The sequence below is a fragment of the Lepeophtheirus salmonis genome, chromosome 13, assembly GCF_016086655.4.
Source record: "Lepeophtheirus salmonis chromosome 13, UVic_Lsal_1.4, whole genome shotgun sequence".
In the NCBI taxonomy this organism is placed as follows: domain Eukaryota; kingdom Metazoa; phylum Arthropoda; class Copepoda; order Siphonostomatoida; family Caligidae; genus Lepeophtheirus; species Lepeophtheirus salmonis.
This window is the reverse complement of record NC_052143.2, coordinates 469,265-494,905: the sequence shown is the minus strand read 5'-3', so window position 1 is coordinate 494,905 and position 25,641 is coordinate 469,265.

Genomic DNA, 25,641 nt, shown 5'->3' with positions numbered 1-25,641 from the left:
AAGTCCTTGTTCAAGAAACTAATCCCAAGTTATGATTTATAGCCCACCTGATGGTCCTAGGAGCCACAGATAAGTCGTGGGCTAGGCGATTTATTGACGTTATGGGATTGTCCTTTATATTCTTCTCAAAACTAAACAAGAACTTCTTATCCCTCTTTAAATTATGCCCTCCACTTTTTGACATCCTGGAGCGGTCTTCACAATTTTTGTTTGCGTTGGCCAACTTAAAAACCAGGCTCCTTGAACGATTAACAATGTCCGTAATCTTCATCACATCAAATTTAGCATCTAGGAGATCTGAGAGGCCTCTTTGCTTGTTGCTCATTCATGATGATGAAATAACTAAATGATTATTATAGTTTGTTTATTTAAAAAGGAATAATCACTAAACCTTTATATTGTAATGAGAAAATGAAATTAATTAATAGTCCACGTTTTGCTGCCGTATTCCGGTATGAAAAAAAAGTATATAGCTTAAACGGATTGCACTTATACAACAAGACATATTACACATTACTAAAGCTATTTATTGGAAAAATAATGGATTTCTTTTTACTACACATATTATATTACTATGTGTATGAGCTCTAAAAAGAAAAGAAAAGGAACGGTAATGTAGAAACCTACTTACAAAACATTTAAGTGTTTCGTTGGGTATTATTTATTACCGATATACTGCACCATTTGCAAAGCATTAATCGTCAAAACTTTCATATTTATTAAACGTTTGATATAATGAATTATATATGTATAATTAAATTAAGCTTATAATATGAAATAATCAAATAATTTTTGGGCAATTCGTTGAGGAATAAAACTCCAAGAAATTCCGGGAGGTGACACTTAACTACCAACTGATTACTTTTTATTTTATCGCAGAAAAACTTATGAAAACAATCATTATATCATTGTTAAAATAGTTGAAGAAAATGGCTTATTGTCTTTGATGTAATATAATTTATGTTATTTTTATCAATATCAAATCTTGACAAAAGAAAAGTTTTAATTAATTTAATATTACTTTTTCTTATGTACCTTTATTTTAAAAGAATGGGATTGTCTTTATTGGAAAGTATTCGTCCAAAAATATATGGAAAGTTATTTGGTGATATTACAAAAAGGATTCATTTAGAATGAAGAAAATTCATCAAATTTTAGGACGGAACTACTAGGTTGGAGAGAAACCTCAGAGGAAAAACTAGTAACCAAATGATTGGAAAAATTAGGTCTCCCGTAGTAGTACATCGAAAGAAAGACACTTAAAAAAACATTTTTCTTCCTCTCAACAAAAATGGCTCTGTTACAGAAGCGTTACCTCATCCATTTATACAAATAAGTCGATTAATCAAGATGAGAGTATAAGCTGTACATTCTGTAGGTATAAAGTAGAAACGTCAGTACATATTATTTACAATTGTGATAAGATTTATCCTTACGTATTAGGTTGTTCCGAAATGATTGACCAAGAAGACAAGAAAATTGATTTCAAAAGTTCCGAAAAAAAGTACTCAATCATGTCACATAGTCTCCTCCAACTCGGATAACGTCATGACAATGGTTCTCCAACTCCCACAACTACCTGGAGAGCTCATCTTCGTTCACTAACTATATTCTAACTAAACCTTCCTAAATATGAGTATATGTTTTGTTTTTAGGTGCATTTTTTTTAAGTTCATTGGATATTTCTTCTCCTTCATTCATCTCCTCACGTATTTCTTGCAACATTTATTCTATTCTTAAACAGACATCAGCTTATTTTAGCTTATATTCGTTGTTCATTTTCCAATGTGTTCGATATCTTTTACTTTTCAGTTCTACAATATTTGCAAGTAGAAATTTGTGGTCAAAAATACTACTATTCTTAATTACGTTTAAGTTTTCTAAAAAACAGGCCATGTCTCTGTTGCATAGAAGGTAATCTATTCGTGCTGATGATTGTGTTTTTCTTTAAGTTTCTGTAGTGTAAATAGGTATGGTCTTGATTGCTTCAAAGTTTTCCAATGTCTATAATAATATATTGTTTTGGATCCAGGCTTCAAAGGAATTTGCATGGGTTTTGGCATAGTTTTTTATTTCTCTTTTTCCACCTTGGAAACATTAAAGTATCCAGAGTAATTATATGTGAGTTGTTATCTTTAGATGTTACTTTTTCTAGGACCATTGTAAATGATTTTTCCGAGAGTGCAAATACTAATTTTACAACAGTACTCAAACCAAATATATCAATCTTCGTCTTTATCAAAGGCTTCAAACTTTCTATAAGTCAGTTTTTGTGAACAAGTAGGGCAATCCCTCGACATGAGTGAGTCCCCTTGCCTTTGTATGTTTTAGTAAAAATAAATATTAGGTATATATTCGTTCAAATATGTCGTAGTCTGAATTACTCATTATCACGATATCACAGTAGACGACTATGTCCGGATAGTTAAGGACACTAAGATAGTTTTAAAATCATTTTGCTTCCTGAACTCTAAAATCTATCATCTATCTTATTCACTGTTTCCTCCATAACGAATGGTTGGCGTCTGTCTTCATGTATTATTTTTTTTTTCTTATTCCAAGCAAGTCTCTACAATATTTTGTGGTCACTTTTTGACTCTTGCAATCGATTTGAATATGACCAAACTGAAAGCAGTTTAAGCATTGTTTTTTGGTGTTTTTTTTGTAGTATTCCAGTTTAAATATTACATTATCTTATAGTATATCTTTCCGAATTTAGTTTCATCTTTTCTATTGTTTTATGTTATGCACTCCTTGTTCCATTTTCCTGTCCTCCCGTCAAGACCTTCGAATACTTGTAAATAATTATTTGTATTAAGCCCAATGAAAAAAACGGTTTGATTTTTAGTCTCTTTTTGTTCTTGTTTTCTATCCGTGTCAGATATATTTAGGGTTTGTATTTTATTATCTTAAAATTTCTATTTTGTCATTATTAAAAATGAGGATATGCCTTTTAGGTTTTAAAAATATATAACGAAATCGTCAATCTATGAAATTCTTATGTTTACTCCTATTATCTCCAATTATTCCATTAGTCAAATCCTGAATGAGCAGCTGTAGAAAGAATTGTTTGTGGCAGGACTCTTAGATTAGAGAATAATAGTGTTATTCATATCATCCAGCAAAAACGACATAGAAGACACTTCTTCAAAAATCTTCCATGACCTGAGGAGCTTGAGAGCATTGCCATGTTTGAAAACAGACTTACTGTTTACGATGTGAAACTAGATTCCTAGATTATAAGTGGAAGCTTCTATTTTTCTCTTCAGAGAACATCGACAGTACATCTACTTCTGATGCAATGGTATATGAAATTTCAGTATGAGGTTGAGAAGTTTGTGGAACGGGGAATCATTTGTAAAAAGTATATATCATCCTTAGAAATGTCAGTATCTTTGGAGATGAAAATACTTTGGTCAACGAAGGGAATTCATGACGGTAGTCAATTCACTTCTCATTTTCAGATATGAATGATATCAATCATTATTTTAAGCCATGCAAAGACTGTGGAAAAATGTACAATAATACACTGCACAGATAGTTACTTAGCTTTTAAGGTCGAATCTGAAGAAAATGCAGTGCAATGCTGTAAAACTACAATGTTATTCAGCATTACTGTTAGTCAGGTAAATAATAACAGCTAGGAAAAGTCATTAAATGTTACCCTGAGTAGTGGCATAGCTTATGTGGCACAAAAATTAACAGAAAAAGAATTCATTGAGCCATACGATATTCGACGAATAATGATCTCAATAGGAGCAAGATATTCAATGTTTTCTGACAGAGTTCCACAGATGTGCGAAAACAAATTGGGATTTTGTTGCAAATTTTGTGAAATTTTATTTATCAGCTTCTTCCAGAAATTTCAAAACTGCAAATCTTATCATGAAACAGTATAGAAAACATTATAAAAAAAGATATAAGACTGAGTCTACGATACTTCTTGTAAGTTTTGCTAAAAAAAATGTTCTCAATTGTATAATAAATAAAAATGGAGTGACGTAGCTCGACGGTACTTGATAGTAATAATTATTTTGTTAATTTCATACACGTAGGTTCAATACTCGGACGCGTCTGAAGAAGAAAATCTACATTATGGTATTTGAACTTCAAAGATAGTTCCTAAGTCAGATCATAGATTACTTAACATCTGAATAAACTATTCACTTTTAAAATAAAGAAACCTCTTTCTATTATTAAAATTACTGTTTTCATTAAATAAGTTAGATAAACATATTATTTTATCGTCAAAAGGCTAAAATGCTGAATTATATTTTTATACAAAAGCAATTTTCTAGGATGTATTTTTCTTTATTCATCAATAATTATAAATAAAGGCCAAGCTGTTAAAAAAAAAGCATTTTATTTCTTCTCCTAGTAATTTGTTTTCTCTTGAATGACATATTGAGAATTTGCTTTTTAAGGGTTTTTTTTGGGCATTTGATGGCTTAGAAAAAGTTTTGAAGAATAATTAATCTAATAAGTAATTTTCTTAAATTTTTCCTTGTCACTCAAGGAAAAAAAGAATTATTTCTGTACATATATACAAGAAATACATTTTGATGTTAAAAAAACTTTAAGTGAGTAATTAATTAAATCCTCAGAACAATTTGTAGAAGATGTAAAAACAACTACTTTGCCTAAATAATTGCTTTTTATGCTATATGCAAAAGTATGTAAAATATTTGCTCGAGAAATAATTTTAAATTTATTATTTGAGTAAAATAAAATCCATTATCACAGATGGCAAGGCAATAACGAATAAATAATTTTTTCCCAACTTTATTTTTATTTTTTTGAAGGCTTGATTTTTTACAAAAGACTTTTCCCGATAAAAATAATTTAACTTTCAATAAATAAGAAGAAATTATTTATCAATAGAAGTAAAATTATAATTGTCATGAACAGGTTTTTTTTTGACTGTGCGAATGATTTACATACATTTTCCAACTTATTTCTTAAGATTCAAGACATATACAGAGTTAGGACTCAAAATTAAAATCATCTTTGAGACTATCTAGCCTCAGTTCTAAGAATCTTACAATTTTGTACTTGGTGCCATTCGAAAGAGTTGACAAACCCTACATTTTGATATTTGTTTCGTTTTTGTGCTATCAAAAATATCTGAGAAACAAGCAAAACGGTTTGCAATCTCCTTCCTCCGCGCACAAATTGACAAATGGACGCCGTTTTGAACAGGAGAAAGCATCGCTTCTTGGTTGAATCAAGAGATTAGGTCAAGAGTGTTTCGCAAATATGCTAGTGAAGGGTAAATAGAATGTTTATATTTAGTTTAGGGCTACTTTAGAGTAATAATTCAGAGGCCCGATCTTCTTAAAGAAGCTCTACAAAGCCCTCAGGTACGATGTCTTGCCATTGTTGAAGAGTACGGGACAACTATGTGTTTACCAAAAACGGCACCCGAGCACACATGTCCAAGAAGGTGCAGAATTTCTGCAGGGAGAATATGGCTGGACGGCAGACTTCTGGACTTCGTCCTCAACCGACGTAAATCCCCTGGACTTCACTGTTTGGTGCATCTTGGGGGGCAGGACAAAGACTTTTCACCTGAATGTCGATGTCTTGTAGGCCGTGATCACGGAAGAGTGGAACAACTTGTCCTCAGACTTCATCAAGGCCAGCTGTGCGTCTGTCCGTCCCGTTTCGAAGACCTATTTTGGAATGGAGGGGACATATTTTATACAAAGTGTGGAAATTTGTTGAATTACCACCTTTTGATTCAAAAGTTTGCCATGAAAATAGCACAAAAATATGGAGAAGTGAAAACGGTTTTTTAAATTTTCATATTTTTGATTCATCGCCCTGTACTTTAATTAATTGACTAGTCAATGAATGGAAAGTTGTTGGAGTTCCATGCTCATAAATGAAGGATCACAAAAAAATGTTTTTAACAAATTTCACCAATATATATTTACCACGTAATTTTTTATAACAATATTTCGATACTTTAATGAGTTATATAAGTTTAAACATTTGTTTTATAATATATAATACGTACTATGCAATTGCTGATAGCAGGGGCGTCTACAAGAGATGGACTGGAGGGGATGTAACCACCAAAAAAAAATAACAATTGAAATTTAATTGTATTTTTAAAAAGATACTTAATATTCATTTTTTCAAATATTTTCCAAAGAAATTTAATATTTATTTTGATTTAAAATAAAATAAAATTTTGTGAATTGATGTGGATTTTTGAATTTTCCATTACAAAAACAATAATTTTTTGTTGTAGTTTTGAATTTATGAAATTTTTATTTTTCAAAAAAAATCCAAAAACCAAGCCCCTTTCAAAATGCAGTGCCTTGGATAGAGATTATGTTTTATTGTTTTGGAAAATTGGATTATCTCCCTATAAGGATAAATATATTATGTTGTTGATAGGATTACAATTTAAAAGATCATGTATGTCAATTAAGCCTTTTCTAAAAATAGTTATTTGTTTTCATGTAGGCATATTATGTAAATCATAGGCAAATATTGAATAAGAACATCATTATAACGAAGCTAACAAATCTTCTAATAAAAATTAACAATGCTGATTCCGATTCTTTAATATTTTAAATACTACCTAAAAATTACCATTTTGCTATCAACGGCGTTTACAGGAGTACAGGACTTGGTAAAAATAGTATTTTTTGAATTTAAAAAAAATTAAATTAAATTTCAAATATTCAACTTGATCTTTAAAATTTTTCAAAAATTCACATGTATTTACATAAAAAAATGCGTTTTGAAGGGATAATTTTAATAACCCATGGCTATTCTTAATAAAAAAATTGGGGAAAAAAACTTCAAAAACCCACAGCTGCTAACAAAAATTAAAATTTTAGGAAAATAATTTTAAATATTAATTTCTTTGAGAAAAATTTTAAAAATTAAATTTTTGGAGAAAAATTTTAAAAATTAAATTTTTGGAGAAAAATTTCAGGAAATAAAATTTTAATTTCTAATAGGAAATTGTTTGAATAAAAAAATTCAAATATTTAATTTTCTAGTAAAATTCCAAAATTCCTCAATTTTGTTTTTTGGAAGGGATATTTATTTTCGTAACTTAGGAAAGTAATACATAGTTGTTAAATACCAGTTATAAATAATAGCAAATTAAGCATTATTTTTCAGATGCTGATCCTGATTCCAGGAAAAACACCTGATTCTCCAATTCTGATTAATTGTCCCATTACTACTTTCAATAAAAGAGCTGGAATAACTTGTAAGCACTAGTAAACATTCATTTGAGTGATAACTCAGACCCCAATTTTTCAGACTTAACTTTTAGAACAACTCTTTTAAATTTGGTAAGATTTAAAAGTATCTCTTGTGCACATATTTGGATTAAACATGTTGTATTATTTTCGGCATCGCTGGGAAATAATGGCATGTTTTTTTTTAGTTTTTCATGAAAATGCAAAACCTTTTTTTTACAAACTGATCTTCTATCAATAGGAATATTAAGACAATTTATGTAGTCATTGTCAGGGATGGATATATTTTTTCTTCTAATGTTTTATTAATGATTGTTGGGATCTTCTCACAATGGATAAAATGGCAGCCTTCCCTTCAGTTTACATATTGTTTTGTTCTTAGGAATCAACGTGCCTGTCCTCTTTAATGTTCTTCCAAACCTACCAACTGCGCCATATAATAATCTTTACGTGTAAAACTTATGCACCTTGCTCCATCGTGGTCTATATTAAAACTGTACACTTTTTTTATTCCTTTATGCAATTATCTTGTATTACATATATATAATATAAGTAACCATAGTAACAGTATGATCTACAAGTATGAACTACATCAAAATATAACAATCCCTTTTTCTCGAAGGATCATACACTATATACAATAATGATCCGTTACTTCAGGTTGATTCTCAATTTCATTTTTATTAACAATATTTTCAAATCCTCCTTACCGTCTTTCTTCTCATCTTCTCCGCCAAACAAACGTAGAAAATTCTCATTGATAAGTTCTATTATTTTGTTAATTGATTTTTCCAATATTTTTCCATTTCTTTGAAACGGAACTTTGAATCTGCACAGTCATCCCAACCTCTAGAACTGGTAAACACTTAGAGTGTTTATCATAATATTTTTTTGATATCTCTAATTGCATTGCTTCAACTAAGTCATGATTATCTAAATCTTAGTATAATTGACTATAGGAATACGGGATCTCAAATTCTTGCTATAAACTATTTTTATATTGTCAATACCCACACTGACGATGTGTATTACGATATTATAGTAATCTGTCACGAAATTCATCCGAGTTTAAAAGTTTGAGTGTTACACTAATCAAGTAAACTCTTTTTATTTTTCACAGCTGTTTCTGCCATACTATTGCTTTGAGGATAATACGGGCTCGAAGGTCACCAAATATTTCCATTTTTTTGTAGAAATTCTAGAAGTTTCTTACATATGTATAAACACAACCCTGATCCATTCTTAAATTCTTGGTATATCCATAATCCCTGAACCACCTAGAAAATGTTTCAATAGTTTGATCAGTATTAGGATCCTTTCTATACTCCTTTATAACTGCATAACCAGATAGACCATTGACACATACAAGGTAAGATTTCCTATTTAATGAAAATATATCCGTCGACATTGACTCTAAGATCATTGAAGGAATTACATTTGTCAAATATTCCTCTTTGTACTGTGTTGCTCTTCGAGTTAAACATGAATCACATTTCTCAATGATCATTTTGATTTCATTATTAATTCCATGGCAGTAAACAGAGTCTTGCGCACATCTCTTTGTCTTAGTGATTCCCTGATACACTGAATGAAGTTTTAGCAGTACGTCTTTTTGACTTGCTTTTGGAATGTGTTCCCGTCAGAACTAGTCCATCGTGCACTGTCCAATCCTTCCACATTGTCTTGAACGACTTCACAATGGATTTGAAAATATATTATTCTGAGAAATACCACTTCCAAGAAATCTTACTTAAAGTTGATAGTCTTTATCGAGCTTGCCTATTTTTCTAATTTCTTCTCTGATAGGATCTATTGTAGTGTCCTTTTCTAGCAATCGTGGAAAAGGCTACTACAAAGTTTACTTATATTTTTTAGTTTGGATTAATATAAGATCAATATTTGATAAGCATTCCTTCTCAGGATACAATTTAGTGGGAGTCAAATGAGAACACCGCTGTGATCAATGGGATAACTATTAGGCCTACCTTAAGTTGTTATTTTGGAGTTTAGGGTTGATAATAAGAATCACGTAGTACGTTTGCACACTGCCTTATTTATTACTTATTTCTTCGGAGATAATCTGGCGATTGATTCCCCTACATACATCATAACATATATTTATAGACGTTTGGGGTCTAATGCTAGTTGTTCTAGAACTCTCCAATTCAGTTTGGCCTTGGTGATTACCATCATACGCGTATCATATCCAGACACACAACTCAGCAATAAACCTCTCAACACATCATTTATCACCAAACATAATATTAAAATAACAATAACTCATGATAGCTTAAATCTGAGAAATATATATATACAATAACAACTATCGTTCACATCATCATACATAATACATCCAGTTGGTGATACTACAGATGCTCCCTCCTTGAGGAAAAGACGACCTCGTCTTTCTTTCCCGATATACGCCCCTTCAGGATTTAACTCACTCCTGTACAGCTCTTCTAGCTCGTACCTTACAGAGCAACGTCACAAAGAATCCTGAAAATATAATGATTAATAAGGTTTCAATAACCACTATACCGTATATCCAAAAACGATTCTCTTCAACCCTGGCAGTTCTTGCCATTATCCTCAACTTGTCTATAGATATTGCTTTCTGAGGTTCCGTCAATAATTCTAGCTTGTCCTTGAGGCTTGATTGTCCATTACCATAAACCCAGCTTTCATGGAGGTTTAAATCCGCAATAACATCTTCCACCTCATCCAGAATCATCATTTCCACGACCCTCACCTTGATCTTACTTGTCACTGGTCTTTCTCCAATCAAGTAATCACCAATCCTCACATTGCAATCATTCCGCAATGTGATCATCCATTGTCCGGACCCAAGTGCTTCTCGACGTTTTGTTGTCCTACCAGAACCACTTGTACATGACGCTTTGATCATTTGTGTCTTCTGCACATCCACGAATATTTTTCCATCGTTGATTTGCGACACAAACACGTCATCCGATTTATGTAACATTATGTCACATAATCCCTTAGCCAATTTAAAGTTACCATGAATCAATGCAGGCAAACAACCATTTTGTCCAATTCTGAACAACCTTAAATGTGGACACAGACGAATATCTTCAATATGAATACAATCCACTAATTCATCTGTTTCAATTTCCTTATAAATACCCTTTATTTCATCAATCACTAAATATTTTCCTATTGGTGATCGATATGACATCCGAACTCCTTCTTCTATTGTCATCGGGAGTTCCCTATACTTATATAACTCGTATAGATTATCTTTGTAATATAAGGGTAATCGAACCGCCACATCTAATCCGTTTGCCGTTCTTTCCAGTTGCACAGGCAGAGAGTAAAAATTCCCAATACTCTCACTTTCAACTGGACTGATTGATCCATCATGATTCCTTTCTTTTACCATATCCAAGATCTTCCCCACATCATTGATTGATAACAAGTCTGGTGTTAATCTCCCGGTCATACCAGCCTGTATTCACCTGATCCATTTGTTGATCTGTTCTGAGATTGTTGTCAACACCATTATCATTGTTTCAACCCTTTCTACTTCTTGTAGCTGATTGTGAAGCATCATTGTGACATTCTTAAGGATATCATACTTTGTGGCTAAGTTTCTTATTGCTCCACGGATTGCCCTTAGTTCTTCTTCTTGCTGTGCCAAGGTATCCAATATCTCTGATTCATACCTTGAGTGATCATCACTTGAGAAGAACTTTGTGAACAACCCCTTAAGCATCCAGCCTCCCAATACTCCGAGGCCCACTATCACTTGCCTTTTCGTTTTTCCGTCATTCTTATATCCACATAACATCATTACTTCATTCATGTGTGTGCGGATATATTCTATTCTTTGCCGTAGAGCATTCGTCAATGACTTGGGAATACGCACAATGTTCATATACTTAATTGTAGCATGCATACTCCCCAGAGGACGTTTTCAATTCTTAACCATTGGTAATTCCGTCCTGACCTCTATCAATTGTACTGAGGTTCCCACTCTACCCATTTCCTCGAATAGAATTGACGAGTTCTTCCTTTCCATTAATTTCACTTTCTGAATTAACTTGAAGAACTTCAAACACAAAAGTAAGTGATAATAATAAAATAAGTAACTTCATATTTAATTATATTTAATTCTTTTCTTTTTTAAGTTCAAATCACAATTAAATATTTATTACTTATTCCTTTTTAAGGAAAACTATTTTCCTCGCCCTCTTTCTCCTGTGGAACATCTGTAAAAGATATATTAATTGTATCTTCTAGTTCTCTTTCAGTCTGTTCCTCTTCCTTGTTCCTCCAGTCTAGCTCGCTCTCTTCACTTGACTCTATACGCGATTCCTTTTTACCTTGTGCGTGGGGGCTGACTGGTTATCTTTTATATGACTTAGGGCGTGTTTTCCCATCTAGCAACGCAGCTAGTTCATCAAAGGCGGCACTTAATAATTTCTTTGACTTCTGTTTATATTCAGGCGTTGCTTTTCGTTTTTTATTCTTCTTCTCAACAGATCCTTGCATCTTATTGGGCGATTCTTCCATATTCTTTACTTCTTTTCTTATTTCTTCCGCTCCTGCTTCACTCATATATGCCTCCTCGAGTTCATCCATATTACCATTTTCATTTTTATCCTCTTGTTTTCCATTCTCCTCCTCATCATCCCTTTTTTTTGGAAGATCTTCTATATCTTTATTACTTATGGATGTAGAAATCTTAGGAATTGTTTGAATTTCAGGAGAATCAGGATATGAAAATTGAATTACTCGATCTAAATTATTACTTTCGTTCTCTTCCGTTAGTCTAGAGTCTGAAGGTCTATTTCTTTCTGTTCTATAGAGAGGTGTATTAAAGGGAATCAATTCTTTAGAAATATCTTTTCCCGATATTACCCGTAGTCTGTCCTTAGCTACTTTTTTAGGACCCTTGTTTGTTCTAATCTCAACCATTCTGTCGTTTATTACCTTTAGAACCTTAAATGGTCCGTTTTGATAAGTAGCCAATTTACGATTCTTGTCAGTTTGTGGTGCCCACAAAAACACCTCATCGTCAACATTAATTACCTGTTGGACTACTTTTTTATTATAAGCCTCTCTATTCTTTAAATGACTTTCAAATTGTTGGACTCTAACTTTTTCTAACGCATCAGTAACTGTATTTACCAGTTCATTAACTGATGTAGGAGCATTTTGCATATTTGAATCTAATTGAACTGCAGGAACCACTGGATGTGCTCCAGTTACTAAGAAAATGGAGAATACCCTAACCTCGGTACAATTAGGAACCTTATTTGAGCCAAGGCTCCCCTAGGCATTTATGCCATTTATTATCAGGGATATTTTCTTGGACCATTAATGTTCTAATAGCTTGTCCAATATCCCTATTTAATCTTTCAACCGGGTTAGTATGAGGTTGATAAGCTTGAGTTTCTGCTTTAATGACTCCTAACTCATCGCACACCTGTCGCATTAATTTGGAAATAAATTGTGAATCCCTGTCTGTTACTAATTTCATACCCGTTCCATACCTTGGGAAGAATTCAGTTAATAATATCTTATAAATATTTTCAACTGTAGGTTCCTTCAAGGGGAACGCTTCTGAAATTTAGTACATGCATCAGTGATTGTCATTAAATACTTAGGATCACTGGCATAACCGTTGTACATCGGACCCATCAAATCCATGTAAAATACAAGGAATCTTTCATTGATGGCTGTAGAAGTTTGTCCCATTTTTTCCAATGGTCTTTGTCTCCTTTCCTTTGCACAAACACAGACTTCGCAACCTTTTATTTCATCCTCAATATTTCTATCCATATTTGTCCAATAGAAATATTGTTTAGCTAATAATTTTGACTTTGTCATTCCAGGATGCGCTGATAAAGGATGTACATGTACAGTCGCAATAACTGTACGTATATCTTTTTCCGGTACACAAATTCTCATATTTCCATTTTCCTTATCCTTCATATACAATTTACCATCAATTAAATGTAATTGATTATATATTCTAAGATAAGCTTTAATTTCCCGTGACAATAATTTATTACCTTGTGCTTTAATTTCCTCAACCGTTTTGTTTTTCATTAACAAACCCTTAATATATTTCATGCAAGTATCATCACTTTGTGACCTATAAAAATCTAGTTTTATAAATTTATCTGTTGAGATATCATCAATTTCATTTTCATTGATTTCTTTTCCCTTATCTTGTACCTCAATCATCTCTTGCTCTATTACCTTGATCCTTTCTTGTTCTTGATCAAGTTCTTTTTTTCTGCGTCGAGTTGTTACCGCAGCAACATTTGCAATGGGTTTGCCTATAGCTTTCATTAGTTTGAAATCATATTCATTGGGCTTTTTACTTTCTTCCGTTACACCTTCTTCATGGTCGGGTCTTCTACTCAAAGAATCAGCATTCTGATTTCTTTTTCCAGGCTTATACTTAATTTCGAATTCATATTCCATAAGCCTCTCCTTCCATCTGTGTAACATTCCAGTAAGCGCAACTGATTTCATGAACCATTGTAAAGGTTGATGATCAGTCCTGATTTCAAACTTTCTTCCCATTATAAAATACTTAAAATGTTCTACAAACTCGACTACAGCTAGCAATTCCTTCTGCGTTGCAGAATAATTTCTTTGTGATTGATTAAGGGACTTGCTACCGTACGCAATCGGATGTTCTTTACCATCATCCCCTATTTGCGTTAACACAGCGCCAATGGCAAAATTTGAAGCATCTGTTTCTACAATAAATTCTTCTGAAAAGTCTGGGGTATTTAATAATGGTTTTACCTGCAACCTTTTCTTTAATTCATTAAATGCTTCATCTTGGCTCTTAGCCCACTGCCATTCTACATCTTTGCGGAGAAGTTTTGCAATTGGTTGAGCTATTTTAGCATATGATGCTATAAATTTACGATAATAAGAGGTCTTGCCCAAGAAGGTTTGGAGATCCCTCTTGTTAGCAGGAATAGGCCAATGCTGAACAGCTTCTACTAGTCTATCAGCCGGAGCAACATGTCCTCCCCCTATCTCGTGCCCTAACCAATTCGTCATAGGCGTAAACAAATCTGTTTTCGTAGCCTTTACCCTGAGATTAGCCTTCTCAGTCCTGAGCATAAATTCAGCAAATCTACATAGTGTTTGCATGAACGTACATCCTAAGATGAGATTGTCATCAAAGAATCCGAGGAGTCCTCGCCGGTCTAGTTGTGGACCATAAAGTTGACGCATTAATCGTGCATATGTCTGCAATTACCTCAGCAACTTCTTCACAGTCAATTAACATTAAAGTGGAGACAAGTTCCATTGCCTCGTCAGAACCCAGATATTCTGTTAACCGAATTTCTGTCCCGCTAGTCCCAACCCTAGCAATGATATCCTCACCTAATTCTAATAATATGGACAGCTGTCTCATAGTTTTCAGTGATAGTATAAATGGCACCCCTAGCCCACGAACTACTAGGGGGTTTATCTTCCATGGTTCTTCTAAATTTTCCACCATGATTACAACTGGTTCAGTAGGAATACCAATAATATCTAACCTATTATCCCCTACTGTCCGCCTTTTTCAGGTCCTTGCAAGTATTTGACCTCCTCCATAATGTCTCGTCAATAAGATCGAGTGCCCGGTTTCCAGTGTCTGCTAATCCCTGAAACCGCATACCACCCAACTTGGCCCAGAACCAAATTGGCTGACTACCTGGCAGATTTAAGCTTGCTAAACTCGATTCAGCAAATTTGCTCATTGTAGTTTCTTCCCCAAAGTCTTTTGGATGCATCAGATCCCCTTTGGTATTTGTGCTGTCCGCGATGGCGTCGCTTTGGGAAATAATACCTAAGGGGGGTTCTTCCCCCCTTAGGAGTTTCCCGGCTTATTTTTAGCCAAGGGGCAATTTCTTTTAATATGCCCCTCCTTTTGACAGATAAAACACTTTGGTTTCTGTTTAAACCTCGGTGCCGCAGTAGCGCCCTGTCTTTCTTCTTCCTCCCTTTTATACTTCTTTACTATGAAGCAATTCTTCATTTTGTGACGACCCTGAGGGTGGATCAAGCAATGGTCTCCTTGCGTGGGAAGACTTATTGCATCTACCTCCATGGGTTCAACCATGGCGTAATGGGGCTTTGGGGCATTTACATTGGGTGCTTTACTTGGCACAGCTCGTCCCCAATCCCTCTTATATACCTTTTGGTCGACATAATCGACCTGATCCGCCCTCTCATAGTGCTCTACATGTTGAAGCACTTCTTCTGCCGTCATCTCAGGATGGTCATAATTTATTTTCCTAGTAGCTTTTGCAATTACCCTATTTAACAGGCCCTGCAAAAACTGCTTCTTAATCTCATTTGGAAGGCCGCCATCGCCTCTTCTTTCCCCCAACACTATTAATGGCGGTGTCTAACCGCTCCATTAAATGTGTTCCGCCCTTGACTATCTCCAGGGGGACCCCTAAACTCTCGTCAAAGGTAAAATATGTGTCCATGACTATGTGCCGGACTGTCTGTTCCACGGGACCACACATGGCCTCCGCCGTCCATTTACACATGAGAATCTCATCCACCCCTGTATCTTTCAGCTGGGACAAAGCACCGATTTTCCAGTAATGGAAGTCAGTACTACCATCATACGCCTTCAGGGGGTTCTTTTGGTTCCCCTGAAATTGTTTTGATGCTTTATTGACCTGTTGGCCAATATACAATTTTAGCTGCTCCCTGGTTAAGGTCTGTGACCTCGATGGATTGAGATTGTCGCCTGATGCCTGCATTTTCTGTCCTTTAAATTGTTAAAACTAATAGGTCAGTAATTTTATAAAAACTTAATTTGGCAAGACAGCGATTTACTATTTATCCTGACCTCAAAGCGTAATCAAAACTTATTTCAGAATCAAAACTCGAATCAAATGGGCGTATCACTATTTGTCTCACCCCAGCTTAGTCTAAAGAAATATATATAGATACATGAGTTTACTAATTATCTCTACCCCTTGTGTTCTTCTACTTTTACTTTCCTTATATTATGTGTAAAGACTTCCTTTGCATTTATGCATTTAGGTAGTTTTATTCCCTCCCGTCTTAATAATATAACCTTCAATTTAATTATTCATCTCCAAATATATATCTGCTATAGATGCCCCACACGGAGTGAACATGTATGTCAGATTATATTCTTCGATCCCACATACATAAATATATACATGTAAAATTGAATACATAAACACAAAATAATTATACAAAAGAGATAACATATATAAATTTGTCTATATACTCCCACTCATCCCATTCCCCTTAAGTCACATGATAATTCAATAATTTTTAACCGACATTAAATTTTATCATTGACTTAAATTTATTTTTTTGGGTTACTAATTACATATTTCTTTAAGAAATCTACAGTCAGATCTAATAACTACCCTCCGTAAATTTACTGCACTAAACTGTAGGGTGGACAGTGATTTTGCGCATTGATTCTACTTTAAAGGAATACTGAGAAACTTTTCCTGCCCTGTCCTCTACCGCATTAAGATTACGTCACTACCGTTCTCCTCGGGAGGCTTTTCAAATATTAGGTCCTATACCGTACTTACATCTTGAGAGATGTTTACAAAATCTACTTTTACATTACTTTACATTTGCGATTTTCGGCCGATAACAAAAATAAACTAAAGCAAGAGCAAAAGTTGCTCAAGACTGACAGCATCCTACCGACTGCGCCAATTTGTAGTGTCCTTTTCTAGCAATCGTGGAAAAGGCTACTACAAAGTTTACTTATATTTTTTAGTTTGGATTAATATAAGATCAATATTTGATAAGCATTCCTTCTCAGGATACAATTTAGTGGGAGTCAAATGAGAACACCGCTGTGATCAATGGGATAACTATTAGGCCTACCTTAAGTTGTTGTTTTGGAGTTTAGGGTTGATAATAAGAATCACGTAGTACGTTTGCACACTGCCTTATTTATTACTTATTTCTTCGGAGATAATCTGGCGATTGATTCCCCTACATACATCATAACATATATTTATAGACGTTTGGGGTCTAATGCTTGTTGTTCTAGAACTCTCCAATTCACCTCATCACCTGCTCCCAGCATGTGATGTTTGGCCTTGGTGATTACCATCATACGCGTATCATATCCAGACACACAACTCAGCAATAAACCTCTCAACACATCATTTATCACCAAACATAATATTAAAATAACAATAACTCATGATAGCTTAAATCTGAGAAATATATATATACAATAACAACTATCGTTCACATCATCATACATAATACATCCAGTTGGTGATACTACACTATAAATCCGATATTCCTAATATTTGCTTCCATTACAGTGACTCTGACTATGGCTAAATGTAATAAATCTTTAGTTCCATCCTTGATGTCTTCTTCTTCTGGGTCTTCAACAGGTGCTCTAGATAATGCATCAGCAACTAAATGATATTTTTTTTATCTTTCATATAACTTAAAATTGGCAATTTCGGAGATCCATCCTTATCTTTTGAACCTTCGGGTTTTCGATCTAATTTAGATCATTTCAATTGAATATTGTTAGGATGATAATCATTGAAGAATTCAAACTTTGGTAATCCACTCAGGTAAATGTGACACTTTTTAATTTTCCATTTAATAGCAAGATATTCCAAATCTACCATTGCGTACCGTGATTCTGCTTCGTTAACAAATCTTGAACCACATTCAACTAATCTCCATCTTTCTTCATGTTTTTGTAGTAGATCGAATCCAAGACCTTTCGATCTAGATGCATTCGTTTTGAGGCGTATTTCCTTCTTCAAATCAAAAATGGCAAGGACAGGGGTATTCGTCAATATATATTTTACTACTTCCATAGCTATGGTATGTATATGGCCCCATACAAACTTATTATTTAATTTCACCAAATGTCTTAATGAATCTGCTGTTTTAAAATTTTTGATGAAAAGCGCGCTGGTTGATTTCTATTTGTATTTGTAGGTGTTGGGAATTCATGGATCGCCTTCAACTTCTTTCCATCCGATACTATCCCATCTTTACAAATTCTATAGCCAACGAAATTGACTTCTTCACGTGCAGTTAAAAATTTATCCTTGCTCAGCGTAATACCATATTCTCTTACATCTGAATAATATTTTACGTACACTTTCAAGATGTGATTCGAAATTTTCACCATCCGCAAGGACATCATCAAGAACTATATGATCATTATGAATTCCTTCTAAAAACATGATCGCTTCTACAATTATAAGCATCTCCAGTAGAAATGAAACCCATTGGTGCTTGCTTCAAATAAAATCCAATATATGGTGTTATAAATGTAGTTAGTTTCTGACTTCTCCCATCGAGAGGCATTTGCCAATATCCATTAACTGCATCAAATTTGGAAAAAGTATCTTGATTACGGGTTAATTTCCGAAACAGCCTCTTCATAGGGTGAACTAATCTCTTTACTTGAGAATTTAATTTAGTAAGATCTATTGTTAACCGGTTTTTCTATTATGTTTTGGTACAACAACAATTAAATGACACCATTCTGTCACCTCATCGTCGATCTTCTTAATTACGTCTTTCTTCACCACGTCTTCTAGCGTTTTTTATTTGATGTCTGTAGCAAAATGGAATTTGTCTTGATCCATGAAGTGCAAATAGCCAGGCATCATCTAAAAGCTCTAGACTCATTGGAGGGAATTTCATCGTCTTTAGTTTTTCATCACAGGTAAATACATCTGAACATTCGGCTATCAAGATCCATTTTGACTTTTTCTGATATATTAAAATTTAGAGTTTTATTACATTTAATATTTACATTCACTAACGATTGAAAAATTCATTCTTCCTTAAAATTGTCTAGGGAAATCTGTGTACAACATTCCCAATCCCATACACGCATGCTGTGATAAAAACATATCCTCCCGACGAATATTTTTCACGAAAAACACAATCTCTTTATGTTGGCGATTACCAAGTCTAAATATTGGTTTAACAGAATTAATAAACTCCAATCTTGAGACGTTCACTCCGGCTATCTTGGCGCAAGGAGATGGATTCCATAGTGATGGCGAAAGTTTGATGGTAAATCTAAATCTTTGTAAACTCTTATACCTACAATAGAAGCAATTGAACCACTATCAAATATATACATTTTATTCACAATATATTCTCTATTTACATTCAAAATATCAATTGGAATTTTATTCAGTTCACATCTACAAACTGAATTGACGAGTAATACTGAACTTATGTTTTTGGAACGGCATACTTTTGCATAATGATCTTTATTTCTACACTTTTGGCATTCCATGCCTTTAGCAGGACATGGCCTTCCATATGAATCTGCTTCAAATCCACATTGTCTACATATTAATTCTCTCTTTCTCATCCATGGTTTTATTTGACTCTTACTTCTTCTTCTTTCAAAGCCACTATTATGATTATCGGCCTTTGGTATTCTATTAATACCCTTTAATACTAAATCATTTAAAAAAAATGTATTACTCTTGGCAGTTGCAACTGTTTTGCACAACGTATCTCTCACAATAAGTTGTTTAGTGCCTTCTAAAAGTTATTGGCGAACATCATTGTGCCTGACTCCAAATGTGACTAGACTGGCCAACTAATCTTCCGATTGCATTTCCTAAATTTCTGCCTCTTCTGCCAACACCTTTAATTCACAATAAAATTCATCAAATTCCTCAAAATTAGCTTGTTCTCTTGTGACTAATTTATATGTTGCTACCACAATTTGCTTTTTATCTTTTAGATATTTACCCACATTTTGAATTACTTCCTCCGATGCTTTGTTAGAACTAGCTGAAATTTCAAACAAGTGGCGTACTTTGATAAGGAATTCAGGCTAGCAACACGATCATAATATTGCAATCTTCTCTTCTCTGGTCTTTTCCTCCAAATTAGTCAACTTCACATGATTATCCCAGGTCTCAATCCATTTCAGGAAGTCTGCATGTTTGATATTTTCTTCAATTTGGTTGGGTAATTTTGCCTGAATATTTGGATGCCTTACGCTCTTTACTGAAGGGTCCCTTAAATTGTTCGAACGTCTTTTTAAATACATATCCACTCGAGATTTAATTTCGACAAACTCTTCTCCCATTGTTATTATATTATTTTCCTCTTCCATATTATCTTCTGTTTTTTCATTATATTTAATAACTGCATGATTTATAGGTATTAAAGTCCGATTGATTTTATTATGGCAAGAATTTTCTTCTTCTGATCATTTTTTTCCAAATGTTCAGATTGCGACTCAAATGATCTTTTCTGGACCCCTCAGGATCTTCTCACAATGCATAACATGCAGCCTTCTCTTCAGTTGAAATATTGTTGCGTTCTTAGGAATCCACGGGTCTGTCCTCTTTAATTTTCTTCTAGTACTACCAACTGCGCCATATAATAATATTTAAGAGTAAGACTTATTCACCTTGCTCCATCATGGTCTATATTAAAACTGTACACTTTATTATTCCTTTACACGATCATCTTGTATGACATATATATATAATATAGGCACACATATTAACAATATAATATCAACAAAGAATGAACTACATCAATATATAGCACAAACTTACAAAAAAAACATGGAAGTTATTAGATAAACAAACCTGCATTGTTACAATATAATATCTACAAGTATGAACTGCATGTTTATATAACATTGTTATTCTTGCTTGATCATACAAAAGTTGAATTTGATTTGTAACACATTGGGCTTAATTTACAATTCAATTTTTCGTACACTGAAGATAAGTTATCAATTTTAAAGCGTTTAACTATTGCTTAATAGCATGACAAAACTTCTTTAGAGCTTGGAAATTTTGATCCATATATATATATGATCTTCACTAGAACACTATAATACAATTAATTTTAGCTAAGCACTTGGCATTTCTATTATGTATTAACTGATTGAAATTAAACCAAACTGGTAACCTTTTGTTATTGAACAAAATATCACAAAGAAAAAATGAGACCATATGACTTTACAGAGTTTTAATACTGATTAAAAAGTAGCAAATTTGTGTAAAATTCCGGATTTAGCCTCACTATACAGAATCTCAAGACTAGACAAATGGCCACTAAGATCGAAAGAGGGTGGGGCAGAGCAATCACCCTAACATTCATGTTTATAAAAATAAATAAACATAATATTATCCGCCGGTATGTAAAAATATAAGAAACCGAAAATTAATGTGGTATCCCTAACAATTTGAAGAATGTTTTAGAGAACAAAGAGCAGCTTAGTTATCTTCATTTTTCTAAAAAGTTAACTACTAGCGGCTATGAGATGAAGGACACTTTATACGTATTTGTTATCTCCTCAATAACGAAATTATAATAAAAACAACTTAGAACTTTATTCACGTAGCAATTATAAAAGGTGGATTTTATTGTGTTATTTTTATCCATGGATATTAGTAGAAAGGAGAATCCGGTATATCATTTTGCAGTGGGTAAACTGAAGAGTGAGTTTTCACGTTGTCCTAAGCTGTTCTGAATATTATTTAATTCCTAAATAGTGAGCCTCATTTTCTTCTACATACAACGAATCATTGATAAATACGTAACGACATTGAACATTTGAATGTGTTCATAAAAGATAGAGAGTGACATTGAGTATATGTTGCATAGTAAATGAGGGTTACTATGTACATGTATAAGTGTATATATAGTTACATACATTAATGATATGGTTTAAAGGGTTGCTCTAACAAAAATATCATTTATATATATGTCATGATGGAAATCCATTGTAGAATGGGCATGTTAAAAAAAAAAAACACGAAAATTAACATGGTAACCCTGACAATTTGAAGTATATTTTGGAGAAGAGAAAGAATAATGTTCATGGCGTTTCAATACATCAGCTACAATCCGCTGTGACGAGAGAGGAAGGAGAAATTGATATTTGCTATAATCACTCCCATATCGATACTCAATTTTACTCTGAGTCAATCACTTACAATTATAATTACCCTACGTCTTTCATGAGCACACACAAATATTCAATCAGGTTTTGAATATAATTGAATCCATTTAGGTAAGGATGTTTACAACTCAGGAATTAAATAAAACATGATAACTGCTAAGGAAAGAAAAATTCATTCTTCAGACTACCAATTCAAAAAAACAAAAGGGCACTTAAAGAATACACCGGATTGTCCTTTCTGTATATATGTATACCCATATATACACTTAGACGTGCACAGGCACATAATATGTAGTAACCCGTCTTCATAGTTGTAACTCCTTGTTAGACTCAGAGTAGAATTAAAGATCAAATCAACATTGGAGTAATTCTTGCCAATATCCTTACTTATTTCCATCTTCCCCTTCGTCAAAGGTCCTTGTAGCTGATTTAATGAAACTTCGTGACAACAAAGCTGCTATCCTCCAAAATATTCTTCAAATTGTCAGGGTGACCATGTTGTTTTTTTTGGTTTCTTTTTTAACATAACCAAAATGCTCCCTATTACAATTACAAGTTATTAGGTTTGTTTTAGTATACATATATCTGAGTAGATACTTCAGCGCAATCTCTTGCATGTCTATACACATATTTAGTAAACTACTTTACTTTAAAAAGCTATATGATTTTGTTGTCCATTCAATGATTTTATGTTTGGCACTAACTGGACAGTGGACGTGAATATGATTTTACTTATTGAAACTATTCACTTTTAAAATAACGCAAGCTCTCTATTATAACTATTAATGTTTTAACTGAATAAATTATATAAATATTTTTATTCTATCGTCAATTGTTTATAAATAATTTTTGTTTAAAAGCTCAATAATAATAAAATAAGAACTTCTACGTATAAATTTCCAGCTACAAACATATCAAAATCAGATTCAGGTATTTAGCACTACACACAAAATTAATAAAAGGATAACTCTCTTTTTGAGAAGATATTTAATTATTATTTTGATTTAATAACTATAGTTATATTTGAATAATGATTGATAGCTAGTATTGATTCATTTTAGGCTGTCCAGTTATTGGAGTTAGAGTAGTTATTCAAAGAAACTTAAAATATCGAATGTAGAATACTACCAATAAGATTTTAATTAATAAAATAATTCAATTGGTGGTTGCACAGCGAATAAATACAAACAGCCTTTTTAAATTCACTTGTTTTTTTAAGACTAATTATGAGTACATTATCGTGCAAGATGCAATTATTAGAATAAACAGCTTCAGTCAAACCATTTCTGATCCAGCTAAATTAATTTCAGATGAAAAAATATTATTTATTTCTGAGTTATACATGATAAGATTTTTAAATAAAAATAATTATTGTAGAACGGAACAAGAAATTATGAGCTTATTCTAACATGTAACTCTACATCAAGTTATTCCAACTAAAGATTCTCAGTATTCATATCTAAATATAAGGTAATAACTAAATATCAGGAAGTAGAAGTTGAATTTTTATCATAATAAGTTATCAAAAGCAATTTGAAATGAAAGAAATATCAACCCAACTTCATTATGTGTGGCATCTGTTTAGTTTGAGTAGTAGCGATAATAACGATTTGTTACATTAAAATAGATAAAATATGCATTAATTAATGCTAAACATATTGAATAATCCACTTTTAGATTCTTAATCCTTAATATAAGTTTAAAATTTCTGAGGTTAAAAGGCATATTCAAGCAAATTTCCTCTTTCTCTTTATATATACAAGTATGTATAGGGGAAGGCATCCTATATAATAAATAATTTAAAAATGAACCACAGACATATACTCATCAGAAACACATCCATTTTAAATACTTTTAATCAGTTAGAAAAGGGAGATCAAATCCAATTAAATGAGGTGGGACATGAATTACTTAATATGAAGTCATCTATAGATGAAAACAGGTTCATCAAAAGACGCTCTTCTCCAATACAAGAGAAATATGATGCACTACTAAGGATCTGACAATTAAAGCTATTTCATTGATATTCCGTCAAAAAATGTATTCCTTCGATGAGGTTCAATAAGAGGTCCTTACTCCATACTCAATAATAAAGGCTCCGATCTGCAATTAAAAGTTAAGTCTGAAAGGAATAAAAGGAAAATAAAAATGTTTGTAAGGACTCCGTCAAGTTTCACCTCCAAAAAATTAAATTTTCCAACAAAATCTTTTACCCGAGGATCCATATTTTTTTATATTTGATTACTTAGATCAAAAATGAAGGTTTTCAATGGACAATCAGGATAAATCCCTATCTCCGCCTTCATGATTCATCACTCTTTAATAATTATTAATTCTACAATTGTTATTTAACAGAATAATTATTTATCTTAAAGGTTCTAATAACGAGGCTGCGTGGCTGGTGGCTATCCAGATGTTAAGTAATCTATGGTAACATGCAGTAATTGTAATACTATAATGTTTACTTATACTTAATAAGTACCACTCCATCTGACCAATTGAATAAACATGTAAAAAAATAACAGTCAAAAATATATTCTCTACAAGGAAAAAAATGTTTTAAAAAAATCAAAGGTGTCTTTAAATAAAATCATTGCACTTCTTGGTTGTCCATCCCTTACTTTCTTATTAAATCTATCTGTAAATACTTTCCTCCGGCTTAAAAAATATTTGAAATAAACAATTTGAGCATTTTTCAACTTCTTTAATTAATATATATATATTTTTTAATACTGAGCAAAATAATTTTAAATTAAATACTGTTAAATATTACTTAAAAAAATAACAGATACTGCCAAAGTTTTTAACTTAAACTTTGAATGAAAATAATTAAATTTTTTCTTGAAAAATCAACTCTTCTAGTTTTTAAGTCCAGTATTTAAAATTGCACAAAACTTCAATTCGATATACTTTATTACTAATAATAAACAAAGAGCTCCTTCGTATATTATATCTTAAAAGTTAAATGAATTTCCCAACAAAGTATCTTTCTTTCTAATTAATTTTTCACACAATGTACGGAAATATAAATAAATTTGAGGGATTAAACGACCATAAAACAGTTCTAAAAACTTCTAAAAAAATAAGTTGACGCAGTATAAAACACATTGTAATTGAAAAATTAATAACATAAGCCTTTAGATAGAGGTTTAGTAGATTTTTAAGCTGTTAATTTGATCTCTATTGAAGGATAAGACTTATCAATAAATTTATGTCTGAAAAATTCAACATGAAATACACACAAGTCTGTAGTAAGAATATAGGCAGAAATTAATACCATATCAATGTCGATCCTCAGTTCCACTACGGGTCAAATAAGGCATTAAACTTATCAATAGTGTTGAGTCAATCCTTATTTAGGACTGAAAACTGCATTCCCATCCAGTTCAGTCCTGCAAACCAGCCCTACAACTGACAAAGATTGGTCCTTGATGACGTCACACATCTTTATTTCTACATTTTTATCAGTTC